This window comes from Adiantum capillus-veneris, chromosome 22 (assembly GCF_014529385.1).
Source record: "Adiantum capillus-veneris isolate H3 chromosome 22, ASM1452938v2, whole genome shotgun sequence".
Classification (NCBI taxonomy): Eukaryota; Viridiplantae; Streptophyta; class Polypodiopsida; order Polypodiales; family Pteridaceae; genus Adiantum; species Adiantum capillus-veneris.
Genome location: NC_140952.1, coordinates 80,120,974 through 80,145,603, shown reverse-complemented (window position 1 = coordinate 80,145,603; position 24,630 = coordinate 80,120,974). Strand labels below are relative to the sequence as shown.

General features: G+C 44.1%; 1 protein-coding gene across 2 annotated transcripts in view; it reads right to left on the bottom strand.

Moving 5' to 3' along the window:
- COAD (4-phosphopantetheine adenylyltransferase) overlaps positions 1-24,630 on the bottom strand; it is an 86,962-nt gene that overhangs the window by 42,164 nt on the left and 20,168 nt on the right. The gene's annotated exons all lie outside the window — the stretch shown is intronic.

The window sequence follows — 24,630 nt, the reverse complement described above, 5'->3', positions numbered from 1 at the left end:
CCAGCTGATACAAAGTGGTGAAACTAGTACAATGTCTGAATACAAAAGTACAAAGGTACTGAATGCAAAAAATAAAAATGAGAAGTGAGTAGTGACAGTGAAAATGAAGTGTAGAGTAAGTTCTCAATGACACTCCAGATGTCGTGCTAGGATGTCCCTGATCCTCTGCTGAAGTCTCCATCGATGAAGTGTGCTCCTGTGTCTCGGTCGTGGTCGCCTCGATCTCCCAAGCTCAATCGCCCTGTCAATGAGGGTGCCTCTGGTATGCACGCGGGCACAACTCTGCGCTGGCGGCTGCTCTCCTGGCTTTCCCGATCCAAAGAAATCTGTGATCAGTCTCTGTGACTGTCGTATCCCATGTTTCCTCAACAGACTATCCCTATGCCGTTGTAGCTCAAGTAGATATAAGCCAAGGCATCTCTGATCCTCATACTTCATGACTCTATCTAGGGGTCCAAAGCCCTCCCTGAATAAGCAATGGAAGCGCCCTCGTATCTCATAATACACATTGCAGTGGCATATGTAACGTAACTCTGTCTCTGGCTCTGTACCGCATAATTTACATATCCTGCTCTCCGGTGGTATCCCTCTGAATCTGCCCGTCTCAATCTCCAAATGGTGCGAGGATGTGCAAATCTGACCTATAGCGCATCGCAAACTATGAGACAGATGAGTGTCCATGTAGCTCGGACGAATCACAAACCCATCTCCCGAGAGTTGGAGAAGATGCTCCTTGTAGAAAGCCATCTTCGTGTCCAACTCCTGCACTAGCTCTACCCATGTCCTCTTGGTGTCCAACTGTATAAGATCCTGACGAATAAGTCTAGTGATCTCCGTCCGTGTGACTTGTAGTGAAGGTGCATCCAGGGAATACTGAAAAGGAGGCAGTCTATGTAAGCTGAAACCATGCCTCTGAAACCAAGAGGTCATCTGCGCATATCAACATGATGTGTCTCCCTGCGTCGCTAATTGTCTAGAAGACTCCAGAGCCAATCTAGCGTATCTGCCTCCACGTGTATCCCATAGGTTGTGCAAAAAGGACACTGATCTCGTAATAGCCTCAATCTCTATAGGAGGGGCTGCTAGCTCCGCTCGAATAATCGCATGTGGTATAGAGGACTTGGCTCTAATCATCCGAGAGATCATAGATACCAAGGGCCTCTCCATGTTCCTCCACCTGTCATGATCCACATATGGTCCCCACACCTGTACCCCATAAAGCATAGCTGAAGTAACCAAAGTATCAAAGAGCCATAGCTTTGTTTGTGGTTCCTAAAACTGAACCTGCGAACACATCCTCTCTAGCCCTCCCAGTGCTGCATATGCTCTAGACAGTCTAGTCTCTGCTGCTCTCCTTAGAGAAAACCTCGGTCCCGAGAATACCACCCCAAGATTTGTATATGCATCTGTGTATTCCACAGTGTCCTGACCATATACGAGTGTAGGTGCCGATCTCCTGACCCACTGCGGAGTAGTGTTAAACACCATAACCTTGGTTTTACCAAGGTTCACAGACAATCTACTATCCTCCGCAAAGCTGTGTAATGCATCGAACTATCTCTGCATGCCCTCTGGTGACTCTGATATCAACACAATATCATCAGCATATAGTAACAAAGGGATCCATGTCCCTGCTAGCTGAGCACCTCTGTCACCTTCTCTGTCAATGTAGTCAGAAACCTCATCTACATACATACCAAATAGTGTAGGGGACAGAGGACACCCCTGCTTCACACCAATAGTGGAATGCACAATGTCAGAAATCCCCTCGGGAGTGCGTATGTGGCCAATCACTGAGCCGTATAAAGCCATGATCCCCCAAATGATCTATGTGGGCACTCTCAACTCTTGTAACCTGCGCATCAATCTGGCTCTCGGTACTATGTCGAATGCTTTGCGGAAATCCACAAAGCAACGATACATCCGTCTCCCATGTGCCCTACCCTCCTCAATAATGGCTCTGAGTGTAAGAATATGGTCCAAGGTGGAGAAACCCCTCCTGAATCCAACCTGTCCTGCTGCTCGTATGCCCTCATTTTCTGCCCATTTACTCAGTTGCTGCTCCAGGATGGACGCATACAACCGTGCTAATGTGTGCCCTACCATAATAGTACGGTAATTCCCTGGTACCTTGGGATCCCCTGCTTTAAAGAGAGGTACAATAGTAGATAAACTCCAAGACCTGGGCAGTCCCTCACACATGACCCGGTTAAACAACCGCGCAAGAACCTCTGACAATAAATCTCTAGCATGTATAAGTGCTCTGCCACCAAACCATCATGATCATATGCTCTCCTAGTCTTCATCCTGTCAATGGCCTTCTTCACCATCTCAGTGGTAAAGAAGGTACTGGTGTCTGGGCATGGCTATGGGGGGCCTGGTAGAGGCGGTTGCCCCGGTACTGTATATAATGATGCTGCATATTGACCCCAAATTTCGGGAGAAGTAATCACTGGAGGGGGGGAGTGCTCATGGAAGAAACGCCAGGCCTCCCCTGAATCTCGACTCAAAAAGAGCTGATACAAATCATGTTCCAACTGGGCTAAAAAGGCCCGCTTCTTCCGTCGTACTAGACGCCGAAGAGCAATCCGAGACTGTTTATATGTGATCACCCCAAGTACAAGCTCGCGCTGAATTTGAGCTCTCATCTCTCTGCACTCATCATCATACCAACTATTTTGAGGTATGCTCCCAGAACGTCTTCTCTGATCTAGTCGAGTATGTGGGTATGCCTCTGTTGTTGCCCCATGCAAGATCTCAGTCAATAGAGTAGTAATCTCCTCCACAGTTTTAACGATTTATAGAGAGAGAGAGAGAGAGAGAAAAGAGAAGAAGAAGAAGAGAGTTTTAACGTCGTAGGAAACTATCCCAAGAGACCTTAAAGATCTAGCCGACGAGGAGTTGAACTCAAGACCTGTAATTCAAGAGGGAAATGGCATAACCAATCTACCACACTTGTGTGATAGAAAGGTTATACCATTTTCCTCTTTTTATTAGCGCACACACATACACAGACGCACACACCCGAGAAGAAGAGAGTTTTAACGTTGTAGGAAACTATCCCAAGAGACCTTAAAGATCTAGCCGACAAGGAGTTGAAACTCAAGACCTGTTATGAGAGAGAGAGAGAGAGAGAGAGAGAGAGAGTCTCTTGAACCAATCAACCTTAGCAATGAATAACTGAATGTGTACAATGGAGGGAAGGGGTTGCTTATATAGCAACCTCAATAAATTGCCCTACCCAGACTTTGACAAATAAGTAAAAATAAATACCTAAAAGCCAAACTAAATGATGGGATCACATTGGGCAGTTCACTTGAGATGCCAAAACTCTTAAGACCCTCTCTGCCAAAACTAGAAATTTGAAGTGAAATTTGAAGCTTAAACCTAGCTTTTGACGTCGAGGCCACTATGGCCGCCGCCACATGTGCCATGCCGATCTCCTCTGTCAAATCTTTATATCGTAATCTCTGTCCAGCTTGCCTTTGTCTTTGTCTATCTGTGAGTTCCTGCTTTTTCCTTTGGCTTCAAACTCCCGAACCAAACAAAGAGTCTTGTCACATGTATAACAATGGTTGTCGGACCTCGTGGGTATCGAGGTAGCTAGCTGAGTACTAGTACTGCCATCCCTTTCAAGCTTGCCTTTGTCGTTGTCCTCTAGCGAGCTCGTACATTTGCTTTTGGCTTCACAATCTCGAGCCAAACAACTTGCCAGTTTCCTTGAGAAGTGCCGGTGCATAGGCCGCTAACTAGATGGTGAATCCGCTATCCATAGCCACTTGTTGGTTTTGGTCATTGTCGTCGCGGGCGCTCAAGCAAGAGGGACCCATGTTGAAGTTACAAAATCTCGTAATCTGGTACCTTCTCGCACTCCCAAAAAATGGCCGCATGAATCCGATTAAATTCTCAAGCCACGTCCACTTCTTTGCTACTCCCAAACGGCTCTGCCAAATCCATTGTCCCGCTCTTCAGCTCCAAACTCCAAAAATCCCTGCTTCCAAGCGAAGACTTCCTCCCTCTCTTTTGTCCAAAAGTGCTTCTCCTCAATCGCCACAAAGCACTTTGGAAATGGCCACAAGGTTGGCACGAAGCCACTCCCAAATGGCTCCTCAAAAGGACCTTTTCCATCCCGCTTTGGGATCCAATCTCCTCACCCCGCTTTTCCGCCCCAACCCTCTCTGTGGCCCAAATGTACAAGCTACCCCTAGCTCATAGCATTTTGAAACGCAGGAGGACCAAGGGAGTAGAGGGCGGTTGATGAGGGGAGGGAGCTCTTAAACACAGCGTATTTTGAAAACGCTAGCAAGGAGTGCTTTTGGCGCCGTTGCACAGCAATGTTTTAATACACAAGAGGCAGCGATGGGCAGCGACTAGGGAGTGGGAAAGCAACCCCGGCTATGAGGTTCTTCTCCTCCACTTTGCTCCTCCACGCCAAGGGCTTCAAGCACGACTCAGCTCTGATACCATGTCAAAGCCCACGATGCGGAAGCGTAGAGACCAAGGGGAGTGAGCGCGCGCGCGCGCGAGAGAGAGAGAGAGAGAGAGAGAGAGAGAGAGAGAGAGAGAGAGAGTCTCCTGAACCAATCAACCTTAGCAATGAATAACTAAATTTGTATACAATGGAGGCAAGGGGAAGCTTATATAACAACCTCAGTAAATTACCCTACCCAGACTTAGATTTTGACAAATAAGTAAAATAAATACCTAAAAGCCAAACTAAATAATGGGATCGCATTGGGCAGTTCACTTGAGATGCCAAAACTCTAACAGGAAAACCTAGGAACAAGGGTCCAGCCTACCAGACCAAGCAGGCACATGCATGGCTCATACAGCTGGAAAAGGTACGTCTACCTCAAATACGGTCGGGCACAACCACGAAACAGCCTCACTCTCGAATTTGCTCCTTGATATAGTGGAGCCACCACCGGATAGAAGATAAACTCTAATCAGGGAGAAGAGGGGGATTTGACAACCATGCACCATTGTTTCGGCAAAAATAATTCTGGTCAAGGGTGGCAAGGCTCGAACTTGGAGAGGTGTCAAGTGCAACGGAATTGAAATAATGAAGATCTATACTTTACAATTCCATAAATCTTTACTTCTTTCGTTGCTTGAATGTGTGCTACTTTCTTTGTAGAGAGAGAATGAGAGAGAGAGAGAGACACCCGATGGGGTCCCAACCAACCCTCTGAAGGGCCCCCCACTGTCAAAGGTGGCAGCGGAAGATACAGGGATGTGCGCAATTTCATTGCTTCTAATCGTTATGGACGGCCTGCATTGACAAATGATAGTGAATATAAAGAAATCAAAGATTATTGGAAGCATCAAAATGATGCTTGGTCAGCCAAGGTGTTCTTTACAAGAAGAATTCCTCCTACAAAATATAAGAAAGCAGAAACTATCATTGAAGACAAATTGGACCGAACAAGTGATAAAAGCCACCACAATGAAGTGAGAAGAGCCCAAATTCGAGAGATACTTGAAAAGGAAGGTAAAGCCATTGAAAGCATGAAGGCACCACAATTGATCTCTTTAGCTAGGCAATTGGGATGTACCACAAAAGGACCATTGAAGGCAACCACTGCAAAGGCTGGCCACCGATTTTTAAGAAGATACAGATGGTGTGGACCCGACATGTTGCCAAAGATGTGTACATATCAATGACGATGCAATGCCTATTTTGAAATGATGGAATTCTCCAAGCAGATGGGAGAGATGGTTGTTCAAACAATGCAAGACTCCAAAGCTAATAGGCTGATCTAGATGGCGCCTTCCTTTGTCATCATAGGCCACTAACAAATCCTGATACTCGCAATCATCTTCATGTTCCCAGTGCATGTCTTCAATGATGCGATCGGTCATGTCTCGAAGAATTTATGGCTGCAAATATCCATACGAGGATTTCCTTATGTCGAGGTGGTCGAGCGCGCACACCCTCTCGCAGGTGCACCAGAACTGTAACCCCCGGTACACAATGTTTGCATTTCCTACGCTCAAGGTGCACGGTCCTATGCGCAATGGCAGGTCCTGCAGTTGCTTGAGTGAGAGAAGCGACCGTGGGCAAAATGCTACAACACACACTCAAACACTAGAGAGAAAAAAAAAATCAAAGATTAGCGCATTAGTGCAAAATCACAAAGCTCTGATACGCATGTCAGGTGCAACAGAATTGAAATGGTGAATATCTAGACTTAACACTTCTACAAATCTTTACGTCTTTCTTTGCTTGAATGTGTACTACTTAGCACGAATGATGGTTCCTTTTATTTCTTTGTAGAGAGAGAATGAGAGAGGTAAAGATGTGTAGTGGGGGAGAAAGAGAGAGAAGAGGAGAATGACAATGGGTCCAACCAACCCTCTCAAGGGCCCCCCACACCGTTGCCAATGTGGTATTTGCTTTTGATTGCGTAAATGGAATGTACACACATGCAATACCTCAACACAGACTCTACTGACTCGAATGGGAAATTCTCTGCGGGGTAACTCTTCAAAATGAAGCACCTCCGGCGTAGTAGTGACAAGAAACGGTGTTTCTTGTCCCAAGAAACTCCGTTCCATTTCTTGAGAGTTTCGGACCGGAGGAAGTGGAGTTTCTTGAGTGAAAAAAAAAAATTCCCCAAAAAAGTTGCAGACCTCCAACAAAGTTCAAAGTGGTCATTGGTAGACCGTAGGTTGAAGCTTCTTAGTTTTTGTCATATAAATTCTGAAGTTCTATAGAATATAATCATTTGCTTATCTTTCTAGGCTTCTTGCTTTAAGTATTATATTAGTGTTGTAAATAAATTAAAAAATCTTGTTTCTTAACCGTTTCTACCTCGATCGAAACTCTGAAACTCCGGTTTTCCTATTTTCGTTTTTGCCATTTCGGTTTCGGGTTGTCACTATGACCTCCGGGGCCGATTTGATAAACCTTTGAATCCGTCTCTATGCGGGATTGCTGATGGCCACCAAGGGGTAGATCTGAGGCTGTTTGCACTCCCGACGTGAGGAATGAAGGATTGAAGACTGGCTGTAAAAATGCAGATATGGCTGCAAAAACGTAGCACATCTTACGCGTGAAGCAGGGCTGAAAACGCTGATGGAGATGGAGCAAAATATGGACATCAATGGGAGCACTCGATGCGGCGAGGGATTGGCGAAGAAGAAGCTCAATGGGTTGTCGAAGGTCCAAACTGCGATGGAGAGGCTAGAGTCATCAGATTCAAGGCACTTCCGGCGAGAAAAGGGGCTGAAAACTGAAAACACTGGGCTCATTTGCTGATCCGGGCTGATGCTCTCGATGTGAGGCCAAAATGCCAAGCTGATCTGCAATTGCAGAAACGCTAGGGCTGATCTACGATGCTAGGGCTGCAAATGCAAAACGCCAAGGCTGATTCCAAGAGCTCCTCCAACTAATGGAAAACACTAGGCCTTCTACTCCTTTTATAGGAAAGAACACTGCTTAGGTGGTGGGTTAAATGCCTAAATGACCCCTTTTTGTACATTTTTATACTTTGTCCACGTTCAATATAGGTTCATATTGAACCTGGACACATTTTTTAAAGGTCACTTATAATAAAAGTGGGAAAACCCAAAACTCAATTATTGAGTTTTCTCCAAAAACGTGAGCCCTCTCTCTTCTACTAGCGCTTCCTCTCCTGCTGGCCTTGGCCTCCCCTCTCTGCACACACTGCACTTCCTCGCGTGCTCTTTCACTTGCACACACCGCCACGCGCTCATCAACTGGTATCAGAGCCCGATTAGGGTTTGCCTCCAAACCTGCAAACGCTGAATTTCAGCCAAGAAGGGCAACTTTATTGCGAGATTTTGCAATTTCGTCGCCAAAGGACTCGTCCCCAGACACCAGAGAGCTCCCAGCAACCCAAATTGACCTAAAACAGGCTGAAATTAGGTCAAAAATAGGAAATTACAGGTTATAACAGCGAAAATACAGGTTTTGCAAATAGTGTATGAAGGTGTGGGAATACTTTTGCTAAGTCCCCTCTACCCGAAAACCCTGAAATTGCCGAAAATCAAGCCCTAAAACAAGCTCTAAAACGCGTATTTTAAGCAAATTTCAGATTTACACAGGTTTTTGCAAGTGTTTTTATGGTGCGATTACATTGGGGAAAGTGCAAATTGATGCAATCTACGCACGTTTGATAAATTTTGTCTATGTACGACCATTTGTGGCTCAATTTCATGCAATTTTGATGCTACAAATTGGGGCTTTTGTGCTTACATGCTTCTAAAGGCTGTGTATTAGCCTTATGTATGTCTTCTGAGGCTAAAAACAACTAAATTTGTTGTTTTCGAGCACAAATTCGCTCGCTGAAATTTCCTGCGCATAAATTTTAGAAATTGAAATCTGTGCCCAAATCGACTTATTTTGCCCCAAATTGCTCCTGTGACCATTTGGAGCTGTAGTGCACATCTCTGTGAGGCTATACTCCGATTTTTGCGCATTTTGCTCAAAAATTCAGCGTATTATCCCTCTTATTTCATGCAACTATGGCCTCATCTTCTTCGGATGTGAAGAACCTCTTCGAGATTAAGAGGTTCGATGGCACACGTTTTGATCTTTGGAAAGACAGGATTCAGGGAATCCTATTTCTTAAGGATTGCGAAGGGGCACTTGAACAGGTGAAGCCACAGAATATGACGGATGAAGCATGGGTTAGCATGAACAGGAAGGCCGTTACATACATTAAAATGGCCATGACCGATGAGACCGTCATTGATGTGAAAGGTCTCACGACTGCTTTTGATGTGTGGGAGAAGTTAAAGGGAATGTATGAAAATACAACGCCTGTCAACCAGGTGAACTTGATGTGAAAACTTATCGGCATGCAACTAGATAAGTCCAAGAGCGCGGCAGAGCACTTGTCATTGTTCGCAGGTACTTTGTCGCAGTTTCAGGATTCTGGCTTGCCCCCTTTTGATGATAAGCTAAAAGCTATCTTCTTGCTTATGACCTTACCTGAGTCGTGGGAAACTTTGGTGGTTTCGTTGTCCAATAACCCCAATTTGACCTTTGATGGTGTTAGGGATTCTATCTTGAATGAAGAAATCAGGAGGAAAGCAAGTGGAGAGGGAGGCAGCTCTGCCAACATGGTTAGAGGCAGGACAGAAAAGAAGAATGCTTATGCACAAAGGAGTAAGAGTAAGAGTCAAGAAAGGGGAAATGCAAGCAAAGGCAAGGGTGATGTGACTTGCTATCAATGTGGTAGGAAGGGTCACAAGAAACCCGATTGCAGGTACTATAAAGCTGAGCTAGAAAGGAAAAAGAATGGTGGAGACAAAAAGAAAGAGAAGAACGAAGTCAAGACAGATGCACAAGATAGCTCAAAGGACAAAGAGAAGGCCAATGTGGCTTCTAGTGTTGTGATTGAGGAGCTGTCAAATGTAGAGGACATATTGTGTGCCACTTTGTCAGATGATGATGCTTATGACTTTGATGCCTCTCTAAATGTTCATTCACAGGACATGCAGATTACTAAGAGTGATCTTATTGATGCTTTGTTGACTGTCAATGATGCATTGTCCCAGACTTGGATTGTTGATTCCGGTGCTTCATTTCATGTGACTCCTATCAAGGAGTGTTTCTCTACTTTTGATGCAGGCAAGCGTGGCCATGTATACCTTGGAAATAATCATGCATGTTCCATTGAGGGTATTGGCACTGTGCATCTCTCCATAGATGGCACAAATGAGCTTGTCTTGCATGATGTTCGATATGTGCCGGGAATCAAGAAGAGTCTGCTTTCTGTTGGTCAGATGGATATGCATGGTTACAGCATCTTGTTTGAGAGAGGGTCATGGAAAATGACCAAAGGCTCAAGGCTGATTGTAAAGGGCACAAAGAAAGGGACACTTTACTGCATGCATGGAAAGGCCGTGTTGGGCAAGTTTATTGCATTGGCTGAAATTAACTCTCACATGGAGTTGTGGCACAAGAGGCTTGGCCATATGAGCCAAAAGGGCCTTTCTAAGCTTTGTACTTTGAACAAGCTTGATGCTAAAGGCACAAAGCTTGATTTTTGTAATGAATGTCAATATGGCAAGCAAGTAAAGCGTTCTTATTACTCTGGTGTCTCTCGTAAATCTTGTGTGCTTGATCTTGTACATTCTGATATATGTAGCATGCCTACTAAGTCTATGGGTGGTGCATGTTATTTTGTCTCCTTTGTTGATGATCATTCTAGGAAAATTTTTGTTGCGTTTAAGAGATTTCATGCATTTGTGACCACCCAAACAGGTAGAAAGCTAAAATGCTTGCGTACAAACAATGGGGGGGAGTACACAAGTGCTGAATTTAACAAGTTTTGTGAAAATTTGGGCATTAAGAGGGAGCTTATTGTGCCATACAGCCCCTCTTCTAATGGTGTGGCTGAAAGATTCAATAGGACACTTTGTGAGAGGGTGAGATGCATGCTGTCCACAGCTAATCTCTCTCATGGATTTTGGGAAGAAGCTTTGAAAACTGCAGTGCATATATGCAATCGATCCCCTCACGTGTCTTTGAAAGGTGACATCCCTGAAGAGGTTTGGTCTGGCAAGCCTGCTTCATACGATCACTTACGCATTTTTGGTTGCGAAGCTTTTGTGCATGTTAGACCTGAGTTGAGGAGTAAACTAGATGCGAAGTCCATTAAAGGCCTCTTCATGGGATATGGTGAAGAAGGCGAAATGGGTTACAGAATTTGGTTACCTCAGCTCAAAAGGGTTATACGCAGCTGAGATGTTTTTAATGAGGCAAGGCTGCTTCAAAACAATTGTGCCTCAAAGAATGACCATAAAAGGGTGAAATTTCAGCATGACCAGCCACTTATTAGGCCTATATTTGACCCTCAGGATGCACCACGAATGGCTGAAAATGTAGATGATCCAGTGGTGTTTGAGCCAGATGATGTTGGACAGCAAATTGAGGCTCCTGAAGGGCATTTGCAGCCAAGAAACAATGCTGAAAATGATGTACAGCAGCCCATTGTTGATGATTTTGTAGTGCCACCTAATGTAAACCCATTGCCGGATAATGTGGATCATTGGGTGAGGCGGTCTACTCATCAAAGATGGCCTATGAGTCGATATGACCCCTCTTTGCATTACATTATGTTGACAGATGAGGGAGAGCCTCTTACGTATAAAGAGGCAAAGACGTGAGCACAGCGACAAGTAGGAGCTTGCTATGCAGGAAGAGATTAAAGCTTTGCATGCTAATCATACTTGGGATTTGGTGAATTGCCCAAAGGAAGGAAGGCTATTCCTAACAAATGGGTGTATAAAATCAAGACTGTTGATGCAAAACCCAAGTATAAGGCAAGGCTTGTTGCAAAGGGATATGTTCAAACCAAGGGCATAGACTTTCAGGAAGTGTTCTCTCCTGTTGTGAAGATGACCACTTTGCGTGTATTGTTTGCCATTGTGGCTGCTCTTGACTTGGAAATGGACCAAATGGATGTACATACCGCTTTCTTGCATGGTGATGTGGAAGAAAAGCTTTACATGAAGCAACCCGAGGGTTTTGTTATCCCTGGCAAGAAACATTTGGTATGTATGCTCAATAGAAGCTTGTATGGGCTGAAACAATCATGTAGACAGTGGTACAAGAAGTTTAATCTCTTCATGCTTAAACATGGTTACAAAAGAAGCCATGCAGACCATTGTTTGTATACCAAACATGATGAGGATGGCAGCCCTATCATTCTTGTGCTCTATGTAGACGATATGTTGATAGCTGCAAAGAAAAGAAGCACTGTTGATGCTCTTAAAGGGCAGCTGAAATCTGCGTTTTCAATGAAAGACCTTGGGACAGCTGAACATATACTTGGAGTGCGTGTTACACGGCAAAGAGACAAGCGCCTATTGTATTTGTCGCAAGAAAAGTACATTGAAAAGGTGCTGGACAGATTTAACATGGCTAAAGCAAAGCCTCTTGGTGTGCCATTACAGCCATATGTTAAAATCTCCAAGGATGATTGTCCCAAGTCAAAGGAAGAAGCCAATGACATGCAAAGTGTGCCTTATGCTTCAGCTTGTGGTTCACTTATGTATGCTATGGTTGCTACTAGGCCTGACATAGCCCATGCAGTGGGAGTTGTGAGCCGGTTTATGGCTAATCCAAGCAGGTTGCATTGGGATGCAGTGAAGTCCATTATGAGGTACTTGAAAGGGACTAAAAACAAATGCCTCTGCTATGGTAAAGGACCAATGGAGTTGAAGGGATTTTGTGACTCTGACATGGCTAGTGATGTGGATACACGGAAATCCACAAGTGGCTATGTATTTACTCTTGCAGGAGGTGCTGTTTCATGGTGTTCTAGATTGCAAAAGATTGTTGCATTGTCTATGACAGAGGCTGAATATATTTCAGCCACTGAGGCTTTCAAAGAAGCTATTTGGTTAGCACGCCTATGCAGTGAGTTTGGTTTGCCTGCCAAGGCACCTATGCTTGGTTGTGATAGCCAGAGTGCCATATGTCTAGCAAAGAACGCCATGTTTCATGCACGCACAAAGCATATTGATGTGCGGTATCACTTCATACGAGAAGTGCTTGAGGATGGCCTTATTACAATGGTTAAGGTCCATACATCACAAAATCCAGCCGATGCTCTCACTAAGTGCTTACCCAAAGCACAACATCATCTATGCATAGAGATGGTGGGAGTCACGTAGCTTAAAGGCGCCATTTATGCCTTTAAGTGGGAGGTTGTTGGGTTAAAGGCCTAAATAACCCCTTTTTGTACATTTTTATACTTTGTCTATGAACCTGGACACATTTTTTAAAGGTCACTTATAATAAAAGTGGGAAAACCCAAAACTCACTTATTGAGTTTTTCCCAAAAACGTGAGCCCTCTCTCTTCTGCTAGCGCTTCCTCTCCTGCTGGCCTTCGCCTCCCCTCTCTGCACACACACTGCACTTCCTCGCGCGCTCTTTCACTTGCACACACCGCCGCGCGCTCATCATTAGGTAGGGAAAAACTTCAGTCAAAGTTTTAAAAAATAAATAATAAAATGACTTATTAATAAACTTGACGAGGGCGAGGTTTTGGAGTGAAACTGTCACACATTTGCCGACCCGGGAATTCGATTGACGCAAGGAATATGCCCACTGTATTTTAGTGTAGAAAGACTTGTTGAGTAAGAGGTTAATGCTTGTCTATGTTCCCAAGCCTACATGATGTGTGTGTGTGTGTGTGTGTAACGACATTTGTCAAAACATTTGTACAAACCATTTATGCAAGAGGGTTCCAAAATTGGAAAACCTAATCTAATGGACTCGTTCGGACATGCTGGTCCTGCGAACAGGCTCACAAAATTGCCGATACTAATCCTCCTAGGATTCTAGACACTTCTATCTAGAGATATGTACAAAAAGTCGATGAAGCATGTCCACATGGCACACAGAGTCATGTGCATGTGACAAGAGGTGAAGAGCTCGCCCCAAGGGACGTCTATGCGTTGGTTGATGTCACAATCTGGTAACGTGGCTGCACGGTACACACAAACCTCCTGCATGGACAGCCCCCGGAGACATGAATTGCTGATGTGGCAAGTTTCATACGGACAGGCCAAAAATTGCGGCGCTTTTCACGGAATTCTGTACATGTTGACGTGGCACTGTTTACAGCGTAGCTTTTGGGCAGTTCTTGCTTTATTTTGCTACGCAACTAGAGAGAGAGGCTCTTGCTTTATTTTTGGCTCAAGAGAGAGAGCTTGAGAGACAGAAACCTCTTCTGCTTTATTTTAAAAGCTTTTGATTTTCAACTTTTGGGCTCTGCTTGTCACGTGACACATCCAACCCTATGTGTCCGTGGACAAGCTACAGCACGACAAGGGTTCAATCAGTCCAGTCAGTCTAGATAAGAAGTGATCTGGCACTTTTTGTGAGTCTATTCGTAGACCGTGCATGCCCAGTCACTTAGCATAGATGCATATCCTCTAGTTGCACACAGCATGATCATCAGTATTCCCATCAGAATCCATTAGAATCAATTAGGGGATTTTTCCAGTGCATTTAGCCTATGTTTCCTATTTTTGACATTTTTCACTTATTAATTTAAGTGACTTCCCAACAAAAGTAGGTAGGACAATTTTGCTAAGTTTGTATATAAGCAAACTAGAGCTAGTACTATTTGGCAGAAGAGGCAGCAGGAGCACCTTGCTCAACAGGCAACTTCTCAGCAGAACCTTGGCGGATTCCCTCCAAGCCTTGGCGTTTTCTCCAAGCAGCAGATTCCTATCCCTAGCGTTTTCAACAGCATTCATCGCCGAAAAGCCAAGCCCTTGGCGTTTTTTGCATCAGATCGTCGTCGGAAAGACCATTACATGCCTGGCGTTTTTCACATGCCCAGCGTTTTTGGAAATGCAAGATCAGCTAGCGTTTTTGGTCAACCTCAGTCTCTAGCGTTTTGGATTTCAGCAATAGAAGACTTGCAGATTCAGCCCACAAGAAGTAGCAGATTCAGCCCCGTAAAGATCATCAGTTTTCAGCCATGAAGAACCTCAGTTTTCAGCCCTAAACCTGCAGGTTTTCAACGTCAAAGGACCACAGAAAACAGCCTCCCAAATCAGCGTTTTGGACTAATCGCAGATTTCAGCCCATAGCGTTTTAAGACAGCAGTAGAAAGATTGCAGATGTCAGCCCTTAGGTCGACTTCGTCATCACCGTCGTCATCGTCGACATAGCTTAGACTTGCATCAGTCTCATGCATTCCATTTGTACCACATTGTGCAATCATAAGTAGACCACTCTCGCCGACGAGAGTGGGGCCTTCGGAGGAGGGTTTTACAACGTCTCTGGTGTCGTATCTCTCTTCTCTCTCTATCTCTCAGTCTCATACACTTGCACGCACAATATCCATTCACTTTGTTTGTGATCATAGCATTCTCTCATTAAGAACGGAAGGCTCTACCTTCCATAAGGACAAAAGAAACCTTGAGCACAGTTCGGAGCACTCATCTTGAGCAAAGCGCAAACAATCATTCCGCTACACCTAACATTGGTATCACAACTTTGGCAGTGTTTTGTATCACTCAAGGAAAGAACCACAAGAATTTTTTTTGCTTGTTGCGGTCGCACGAACCCAAGTTCGCTTGGGCGTGTCGATTCCTAATCGTGTTTTTTGAAGAGTGACAGGAATCCCAGGAAAGAAGGGCTTGTCCAGCCTCCCCTTGTGTCTCTTTTCACTTATTGAGAGCGGACCGTGCACTTAGCGGCCGGGCACTCGACGTGAGGTGGGAAAAAGCAACCTTGGTGTGAGCGCAAGGCCGCCAAGGGGTGCGCCCGCAGAAACTCTGGGGGACTGTAAGTAGTAGAACTCGGGTGAAGAGAAGATCCTTCTCAAACACGGTTTGCAAGCAAAAGAAAACCTCAAGAGCCTCAAGACCCTCAAGAACCCAAGACCCGCAAGAACCCAAGTTCCTCGTGAACTTAAGAACCCAAGAACCCACGACTTCAGGATGGTCATCACTCGAAGCGGAATGGATACTTCGCTTGGAGGTGATGAGCATGAGAGAGGCGAAGAAGAATTTTCCCCACCAGGAGGTTTTTCCGACCCTCCCCCGTCCCCATCTACGTCAAGGATTGCACTAACTCCTATGGAGGCTTTTGACAAGAGGATGATGGACAGGAAGTTAGAAAGCAAAGAAAGAATCGCAGCCATCGAGCGTAAGTACCAAGAAAGAATGGCAGTCATAGCACATGAGAGCGAGCAAGCACGCTTGGAAGCCAAAGAAAGACAAGCCAAATTTGATCGCGAGAACAACGAAAGACCAGCAGAATTTGATCGCGAGAACAAAGCCCTCAAAGAAAAGAGCGACCAACACAACAAAGAGTTCTGACGACTCTATTCTCAAGTTCAGGCACAGATACAAGAGATTTGCGGAAAGGACTCTCTCAATCTCTTCTTCTCCAAAGCATGACACACAGGATTTGCATGATTGTGAGAAGCATGATGATTTGAATGACAATGATTTGCATGATGATTTGGTTGACAATGACAAGCATGATGATTTGCATGATCAAGATGTGATTTCTCACAAGCATGATGATTTGCATGATCAAGATGTGATTTCTCACGAGCATGATGAGTTGCATGAAGATGATGTGATTGTTCACAAGGATGATGTGTTAGTGGATGCTTTTTCTAGCGAAGCTAACCTTGTTGTAGATTCGATCAATCACGAAGAACCGATCTTGGCTTTCGAGTCAAGGTCCAAAGAACCCCCACAGGACGATTCGACCAATCACGAAGGATCGATCTTGGCTCTCGAGCCTAGGTCCAGAGAACCCTCACAGGAAGTATTATGTGTTCACATGATTGATACGCACGCATTGTTCGAATGTTTCATTCGTGATCGTTTCCTGTATTTTAGTCAGCATCGTTATGTGATCCCTTTTCCTAGGCATGACATATTGTATGTTGAACACGTTTCTCTCATGGATGAGCACAAATGTATGCGGATTTTTCATGAAAAGCTGAAAAGTATGCATTCAAGGAAGTCACATTCCATGTCTCTTCCTTGGCATGACACATTTGTAGAACGAGCACATGAAAGTATGAGCACCAAGCATGGGCATTTCCATTGTGAATTGCCACATTTTATTGCTCTAGATCATAAGAGAAAGATTCGATCTCATTGTTTGCGTGCATGTGGTGAACGGTTTAGCACTCCGTCTATTTGTTCATCTACATTGTATGCACAGTCTTTGAAGAAGACAAGATTTTTTCCACTCACTTTACATGGAATGGGTATGTTCATGTTTTTGTGTTGGAAGTGGTTTCAGGAATTTTCAGCCATAAAGATTCTTGAAGAGAAAAGAAGCAGGATTATAGACGAAGTTGAAGCATCGAAGGAGCCACAGAAGACTTTGTGTTGCTTTCAGCGCAGCCCAAAGAAGCAAGCTTTGCAGACCTTTATGAAGTTCAAGTACCGCACGACCCACACATCAGAGTGGGCTGGGCGACGAGTCCCTTCCAGGATTCCGGATGCTATTGGCGATCTCCCTCGACGCCATACAGTTCGGTACCAGTACCTCACTTTGAAAAGGAGGGGATGTCACGTGACACATCCAAACCTATGTGTCCCTGGACAAGCTACAATACGACAAGGGTTCAGTCAATCCAGTCAGTCTAGATTAGAAGTGATCTGGCACTTTTTGTGAGTCTATTCGTAGACCGTGCATGCCTAGTCACTTAGCATAGATACATATCCTCTGGTTGCACACACCATGATCATCAATATTCCCATCAAAATCCATTAGAATCAGTTAGGGGATTTTTCCAATGCATTTAGCCTATTTTCCCTATTTTTGACATTTTTCACTTATTAATTTAAGTGACTTCCCAACAAAAGTAGATAGGGCAATTTTGCTAAGTTTGTATATAAGCAAACTAGAGCTAGCACTATTTGGCAGAAGAGACAGCAGGAGCACCTTGCTCAACAGGCAACTTTTCAGCAGAACCTTGGTGGATTCCCTCCAAGCCTTGGCGTTTTCTCCAAGCAGCAAATTCCTATCCCTAGCGTTTTCAACAACATTCATCGCCGGAAAGCCAAGCCCTTGGCGTTTTTTGCATCAGATCGTCGCCGGAAAGACCATCACATGCCTGGCGTTTTTCACATGCCCAACGTTTTTGGAAATGCAAGATCAGCTAGCGTTTTTGGTCAACCTCGGTCTCTAGCATTTTGGATTTCAGCAATAGAAGACTTGCAGATTCAGCCCACAAGAAGTAGCAGATTCAGCCCCATAAAGATCATCAGTTTTCAGCCATGAAGAACCTCAGTTTTCAGCCCTAAACCTGCAGATTTTCAGCGTCAAAGGACCACAGAAAACAGCCCTCCAAATCAGCGTTTTGGACTAATCGCAGATTTCAGCCCATAGCGTTTTTGGACAGCAGTAAAAGATTGCAGATTTCAGCCCTTAGGTCGACTTCGTCATCACCGTCGTCATCGTCAACATAGCCTAGCCTTGCATCAGTCTCATGCATTCCATTTGTACCAGATTGTGCAATCATAAGTAGACCACTCTCGCCGACGAGAGTGGGGCCTTCGGAGGAGGGTTTTACAACGTCTCTGGTGTCGTATCTCTCTTCTCTCTCTATCTCTCAGTCTCATACACTTGCACGCACAATATCTATTCACTTTGTTTGTGATCATAGCATTCTCTCATTAAGAACCGAAGGCTCTACCTTCCATAAGGACAAAAGGAACCTTGAGCACAGTTCAGAGCACTCATCTTGAGCAAAGCGCAAACATTCATTCCGTTGCACCTAGCACTGCTTTTAGCATCCCTTGTAATCATTTAAATATGTGGGCAGGGCCTCACAACTCGGAGCATCTGGACGCAGAGTCTGAGAGTAAGCGCCTGCCTACTCTCTTGTACTTTGAACACAGATTAATACAAAAAGAATACCGAAAGAGGCACCAGTCTTTGGGACCAATATCTCTAGGCACGGAACTCCGCCGAGCCAATGTCGAATCAATTGTGAACTGTGAACTGTTTTGAAGTGACTATTTGTGGTGTCGCGGTAGATTCTTGACTTGGAATGTCCAAGTCTGTTACAGTTGAGCAAGGCAAGATCCCACGAAGACAAGTAGTACTGGGCCACACTTAAAGACCCTATGCAGGAGGGGAGTAGACTAGTAGGACATATGGACTAGCCGGCTATACCACAACTCAGTGGAAGGTTGCTCGGCTACATAGATAGAACTCTCTTTGATTGAAGAGACATATAAAGAGTACAATGAACCACATTTTTGACCTTTTATGACAACCAAATTTGCTTTACGCACCATCAAAGAACCATTGCCAAAAACAATAGTATAGCCTAGAGCATCAAGCTTACCAACTGACACTAGACTCTTAGTCAGTTTAGGAACCTGTCTGACTCCACGAAGTATAAATTCAGTGCCATTTATCATGCATAACTTGACATCTCTCATACCGCATATATCAAGCTGATAGGAATCTCCAAGCTTGACTGAACCATGCATAGCAGTCAGTATATGTGGAGAACCATTCCCTATGGGGAGTAACATGGAAACTGGCACCTGAATCAATGATCCAATTTTGTGCATAACACTCGTCAAGAGCCAATAACGCATCTGGACTCAAATCGGCAATAAAAACAAGAACATCTGACGGCTGCTGCACGTCAAGCACAACCTTTGGAGGTGGAGATCCAACCACATTGATCTCCTCTATCTTTACATTGTTCTTAGGAGCGTCAGACTTCACAATAGCCTTGCTCTTTTCACACTGAATAACACGGCAAGTATTCTTTAAACGGCCTTTCTTACTGCAATGATAGCATTCTACATTTCTCAAGTCGCGACCTCGACTGTTGCTACGATTCTAGCGATCCTTACGATCCTGTGAACGACCGCGGCTGTGACTATGCCCACCTCTTTGCTTATGGCGATTATGGCCACTTATCATATATGCATCTCCATGCCCACCGCTATTGAGAGACTGACGTCTAATCTCCTCAATGAGCAATGCACTAGTAACATCACTGAACTTCAGTTTACCGCCTAGTGCGGAGTTACTAACCGCATTATTGAACGTATCTCAAGAAGAAGGCAAAGAGCATAGCAAGAAAATGGCCTTCATTTCATCATCAAAATTCAAACCTTTTGATGTCAGCTGAGAAAAGGTGCTATTGAACTCATTCAAGTGTGCACTAACGCTGCTGCCTTCTTTCATATTCAAACGCATAAGTCATCAAGACAACTTTGTTAGAAGCACTTTTGCCATCCCAAGCTACACACAGAGAGTCTCAAAGCTCTAATGCTATAGTCTTGTCCATAATCGTGAAGAATATGGTCTCGCCAAGATATGATCACAACTCTTCCCATTGATCATCAGTGTAAGCATTCTCTCTACGCTCTTTCAATGGTGCTGTCAGGCCCTTGTTGACCAAGACATCAAGCATACGTTGCTTCCAAATCGTAAAGTTTGTGCCATTAAACTTCTTTATGTAGTAGTTTTCCCTTTCTGAAGCACTACTACCAGCCATAACTCAAGAGAATGTGACCAAAGATTTATGGCAAAATTGATGGGAGAATTTTGATAGAGTTTCCCCTAAAATAGGAGTAGAAACTCAAGACAAAATACAGCAGAATCACTGGTTGTAAGCAATCAAGTGTACCAAGAACGTATATGGTCGACTCGCGGGAAAAATCCAGCAAAGCCTCCTCTGTATGGGGAGCAAAATCTCAAACCCGACAAGACAAAAATCAACGCATAAACTGACAAATGCAACCATTGGGCATAAGCCCGACATAAAGTGCTCAAACAAACTGTTGTGTGACTGCCAACTCGGCATCAAAAGCAAAAATGTCCGACCAGATACATAGCCCATGGCGAGGATACCAAAAGAGGAGTACTTCAGCAACTTGTATCACCGAAAGTGTCTCAACATTCGAGAACATCCAAGCTCAAGGAAACCTCACGCAAACGACCCTCCAAAGGCTAAGCAGACTCAAGTCTAACCACAATCTCAGAAAGGGCTCTTCCAGTCAGAGTATCACAAACGGTCAGGTAACTGCCAAAAATCACGCCAAATCTCCTCCACAGACAACATACATAGGCAGTAACCGCAACTCAACGTACATGAGTAATCACGCACAAACAGGTGCCAAGAACTGTTGCATGCAAAGTCCCTGCGGAGATACGCTCTCAAAAGAGCTCACAGCAGTACGCATGTGTTGTCAAAAACACATTATTTTGATATGCAAAACTCCCACTGAAACTATACCTGTAATCTATACCTGTAACCTATGAAACCTGTAGAAAACTCCACATGTAATGTCGATGCAGAAAGCTACATCTCGACCAAAAAAACGATCTACGATCGGATCTCCAATGCTAACTCCACTTGTAGTGTCGATGCCGAATCTACGCCTCTTAGCAATGTGCTCAGGAAATCGCGTCTCTCGAGAGACCACTAGCACAGAAAGTAGCTGCTCTCTATGTGCCATTGATTGAGCAAATGTCTGTCTCGCAAAGGGAATCGTGGAATCGGGCAGTATCCACAGGTGTCCATCAACAATCCACAAAAAAACCATACATCCAATCTCTTTCTGTATCTGAGAGTCATGTCGATGTCGGAGATGTCAAAACTAGAGAGGATGATGCTGATGTCTGAAATCTAGAGTCGTAAAGAACAAAAACCGGATGCACACACACACTATGTGTGTCGATGTCAAAATCGAGAAAGCCGGAGTTGTAATCGGAGAGGTCGGAGTCAAAATCGGAGAAGCCGGAGATACCCACACGCTCTCTCTCTCTCTCTCTCTCTCTCTCTCTCTCTCTCTCTCTCTCTCTCTCTCTCTCTCTCTCTCTCTCTCTCTCTCTCTCTCTCTCTCTCTCTCTCTGTAGCGTTTCTGGAAAGGAGCAGAAAGAGAAAAAAAACTAACGCTACTTTCCGGTTCAGATAGTGTTGTTTATAGTAGCCAACGATGCCTGCAAGAGAGAAAGCAAATCACCAACGTTCTGATAAGTTCACCAACGCTATGCTTTTGTTATTTGCCATCGTTACCAAATTTTCCAACGCTATGGTTGCTTTCAGCGCTACTGATTGCTTTTATTTGCTTCACACAGTTGTTTCAAAATTCCAAGGACTTGTTCTCTGCAGAGTGTCGAAGCTTCCACAAAGCTCAAAAGCTCACTATGTAGCTCAAAACGGAGCTTGTGCACGCGCCGCCGTCAGAGCCGGGAGGAACCGTTGTGGCTCTAATACCACTTGTGAGGCGAGCGGAAGCGTGCGTGAGTGCGAGTGCAAAGGTGGGAGCACAGTAGTGTGGGTGGAGCTCGGAGTGGATAATAATCCACAGCCCCTTATTCTTTTTGAATTGTTACATGAATAAGGTTAGTAATGGACGGTGCCCGGCAAGTATGGCCTGCACCCTTACAGTAATTTTGAGTATGTCGATCTGCCACTTGAAATAGCAACATACTTTTTTTTACCAATGAAAGTGCTCTCCTAGGATCCTATATGAACACATGACATGACACAAGCCAAAGGCAAATATAAAGAATTTTGACTCACATAAAGTCTCGACCAATTTACCCTCAAGTTTTGCACCTTGCAGCTCCTTAGAGCTAGCACCACAACTTAAAGACTAGAGTCCTATACATCCAACCCACACCCTAGCCTAGGTGTTATAAGCAAGCACAATCAAGGGCCTATAGTTCAAGTGCAGTGTCCTTGGACCTATTTGTAGGACTCTCATAAGTATAACCACTCTAACCTAAAGGTATAATTGCACTACAAACCCTAACGTCCATCCTAATGTCTAGGGACATAACAGTTTTCCTTGGGTCAAGCGCCACTATTGCTAGAGGAGCTGCTTGTATTGTTGCAATTTGGGTGGGTTGGCTTCAGCTTCTTCTTTGTTGTATGCTCCATAGTGTTATGTGACTCTTATAAGTTGTGAGCAATGTTCAAGAAAAGTGTGCCTAGCTTAGCCTTGATCCGGTTGAGAAACCAAATAAGCTGGTTGAAGAGAGGGGGAGAAGGAGAAAAATTTCCTCTTTGAATCTATCTTAAGGGGAATTTTGAAATTGATTATTCCTGACCACTGGTTGTGAGGAGCTAAAATCATTGTGACACCTCAAATCACATCCGAGGCAATGGGTATAGCTCTAGTATTTTGTATCCAAGTGTTGACATATATTCTGATTTTTTTTGTCATGCTACATACTAATACGTACCTTAAAGTTCATACTACGTGTATAGAAGAAAATACCTTACGCACAATACACTGCATACCTTTCCACCTTATAAGGATTCTTCTAGTTATGCTTATGTACAAGCTTCAGCCCAAAATTCCAATATTCTATGGGAATTAGTTTTGCGGGACTTTAGAACAAAGGAAATAAGCAGTGTCCCTGCACGTACCTGTAGAAATAGAGCTTCAACTTGCCATAGCAGAGCCAAACACACAGAAACTCACTGGAGCTCTAGCGGAAAAGCCTTCAACACAGACAAGGAGAAAAACAAAACTTAGCGAGAGGCCGCGAGCTGATCGACGGCGTTTTTAGCGCCCACGGCTGTCACCTTTCCACGGCCTTCACAATGACAACTAGTATGAACCTTTGACATAACTAACCACATAAATAAAAATCTACAAGCTGAGAATGAGAGTAACTTGGTATTGACAATGATTGAGGATTTATTCATACAATGAGAGAGAGAGAGAGAGAGAGAGAGAGAGAGAGTAGTGTGCGAGCAGAGACATTATGTACCTCATCAATTAGAAGAGGGCATTAAAATAACATTATATTGATTGGAAATGCAATCAATTGATTGAGAGAGAGATAGAGAGAGAGTAATATGGAAATGAAGCACAGACAGATCCTCGAAACTACCAAAATGAATTCTTGCGTTGTAAGGAAATAAGTCAAAAGGGAATATACATTACCTACTATATTTTTTTGTGATACTTCAAACAATAGTACTTTGGACAATTAGGAGGATGACGTATCAAATTATTATATCCCTCTGTTGAAGTTGCTTGCTCAGCTATGATCTCCTTTTTTTCTAATGCTACAGCTATACTTTTGCTATTTGTCGTATGCAAAACATCGAACCTAAAATTATCAGTGAACGGCTCGTATGCTGCGAAGTCTTTTCTCATTTTTTTTGGGTGGTTTTCTCGTGTGTGCCTTTCTCCTCGCGTCGTAGTTCTTTGTCACGCCTATGTATCTTCTTCCATTTTTTGTGTAGGTTGTCGAGTAGACTATATAGTTGATTTCCTTGTCTATCGCCTGCCTCTTTGATGCTGGCATCTCCGATGATGTCTCCTCCTGTGTCTGAGTTGCTTGAGTATTGTCCTCCATTTCGATTTTTATATCTGCGATACATCCCTGCACTTCATAAGCAAGTGTTATTTGTGTTCTGATTTAGAAATGCACATAGCTGTAAATAGTTCTTATACTTAAGGAGTGGATGCAATGTTTACCTGTTGATTCTTTTCTTTTTCTGAACGGGTATGTTGTTTCTCCGAAGCGTTTGTTGAACAACTCTTGATCGAAGTGCCAAGTGAAATGCTCGTCTGTTAATATTGGTTCATTTTCTTCGAGTCCCATCTCGACCCTAATTTTGTTTAATATCATGTCGCCGTTTTTCCTGTCAAGGTCGACGAGTTTGTCGAGCTCTATGTTGAAGCCAAAGTGAAACATTTCGATGGTAAACAATGAAATGCCCTTTGTCTTTGTATGTAGGCTGTAGCAATTGCAGAGCCTCTCCGTCGTGTAGTCTTCCCGCTGTTTCGTCGTATTGCAACTCGAGTTTGTTGAGTATTTCTTTCTGCAATCCGATTGCGAACCTGACCTGTTTGTCACTGTTTTGCTTCAATATCTGCTTCATTGAGTTGATCTAGCTGCGGACATGCGAGTATTGTGTCATGGTTTTATGTATGAATGTGGATGCTCCCCTGCTAAATTTGCCATTCTCATCTAGCCGGAGGTAGGATAGTTTGATGAGCCGTCGTTGCTTGTTGCAGATGAAGTGCTTGTTGCGTTACTTTTGAACAGATCAAATAGCTGCAAGTTAGGACAAAGAATAAGCATGTTGTAGGAAGAGTTTTCTATTCATTGAAACGTATTGTTTATCTTCAAGGAACATAGATTTTGGAATGTA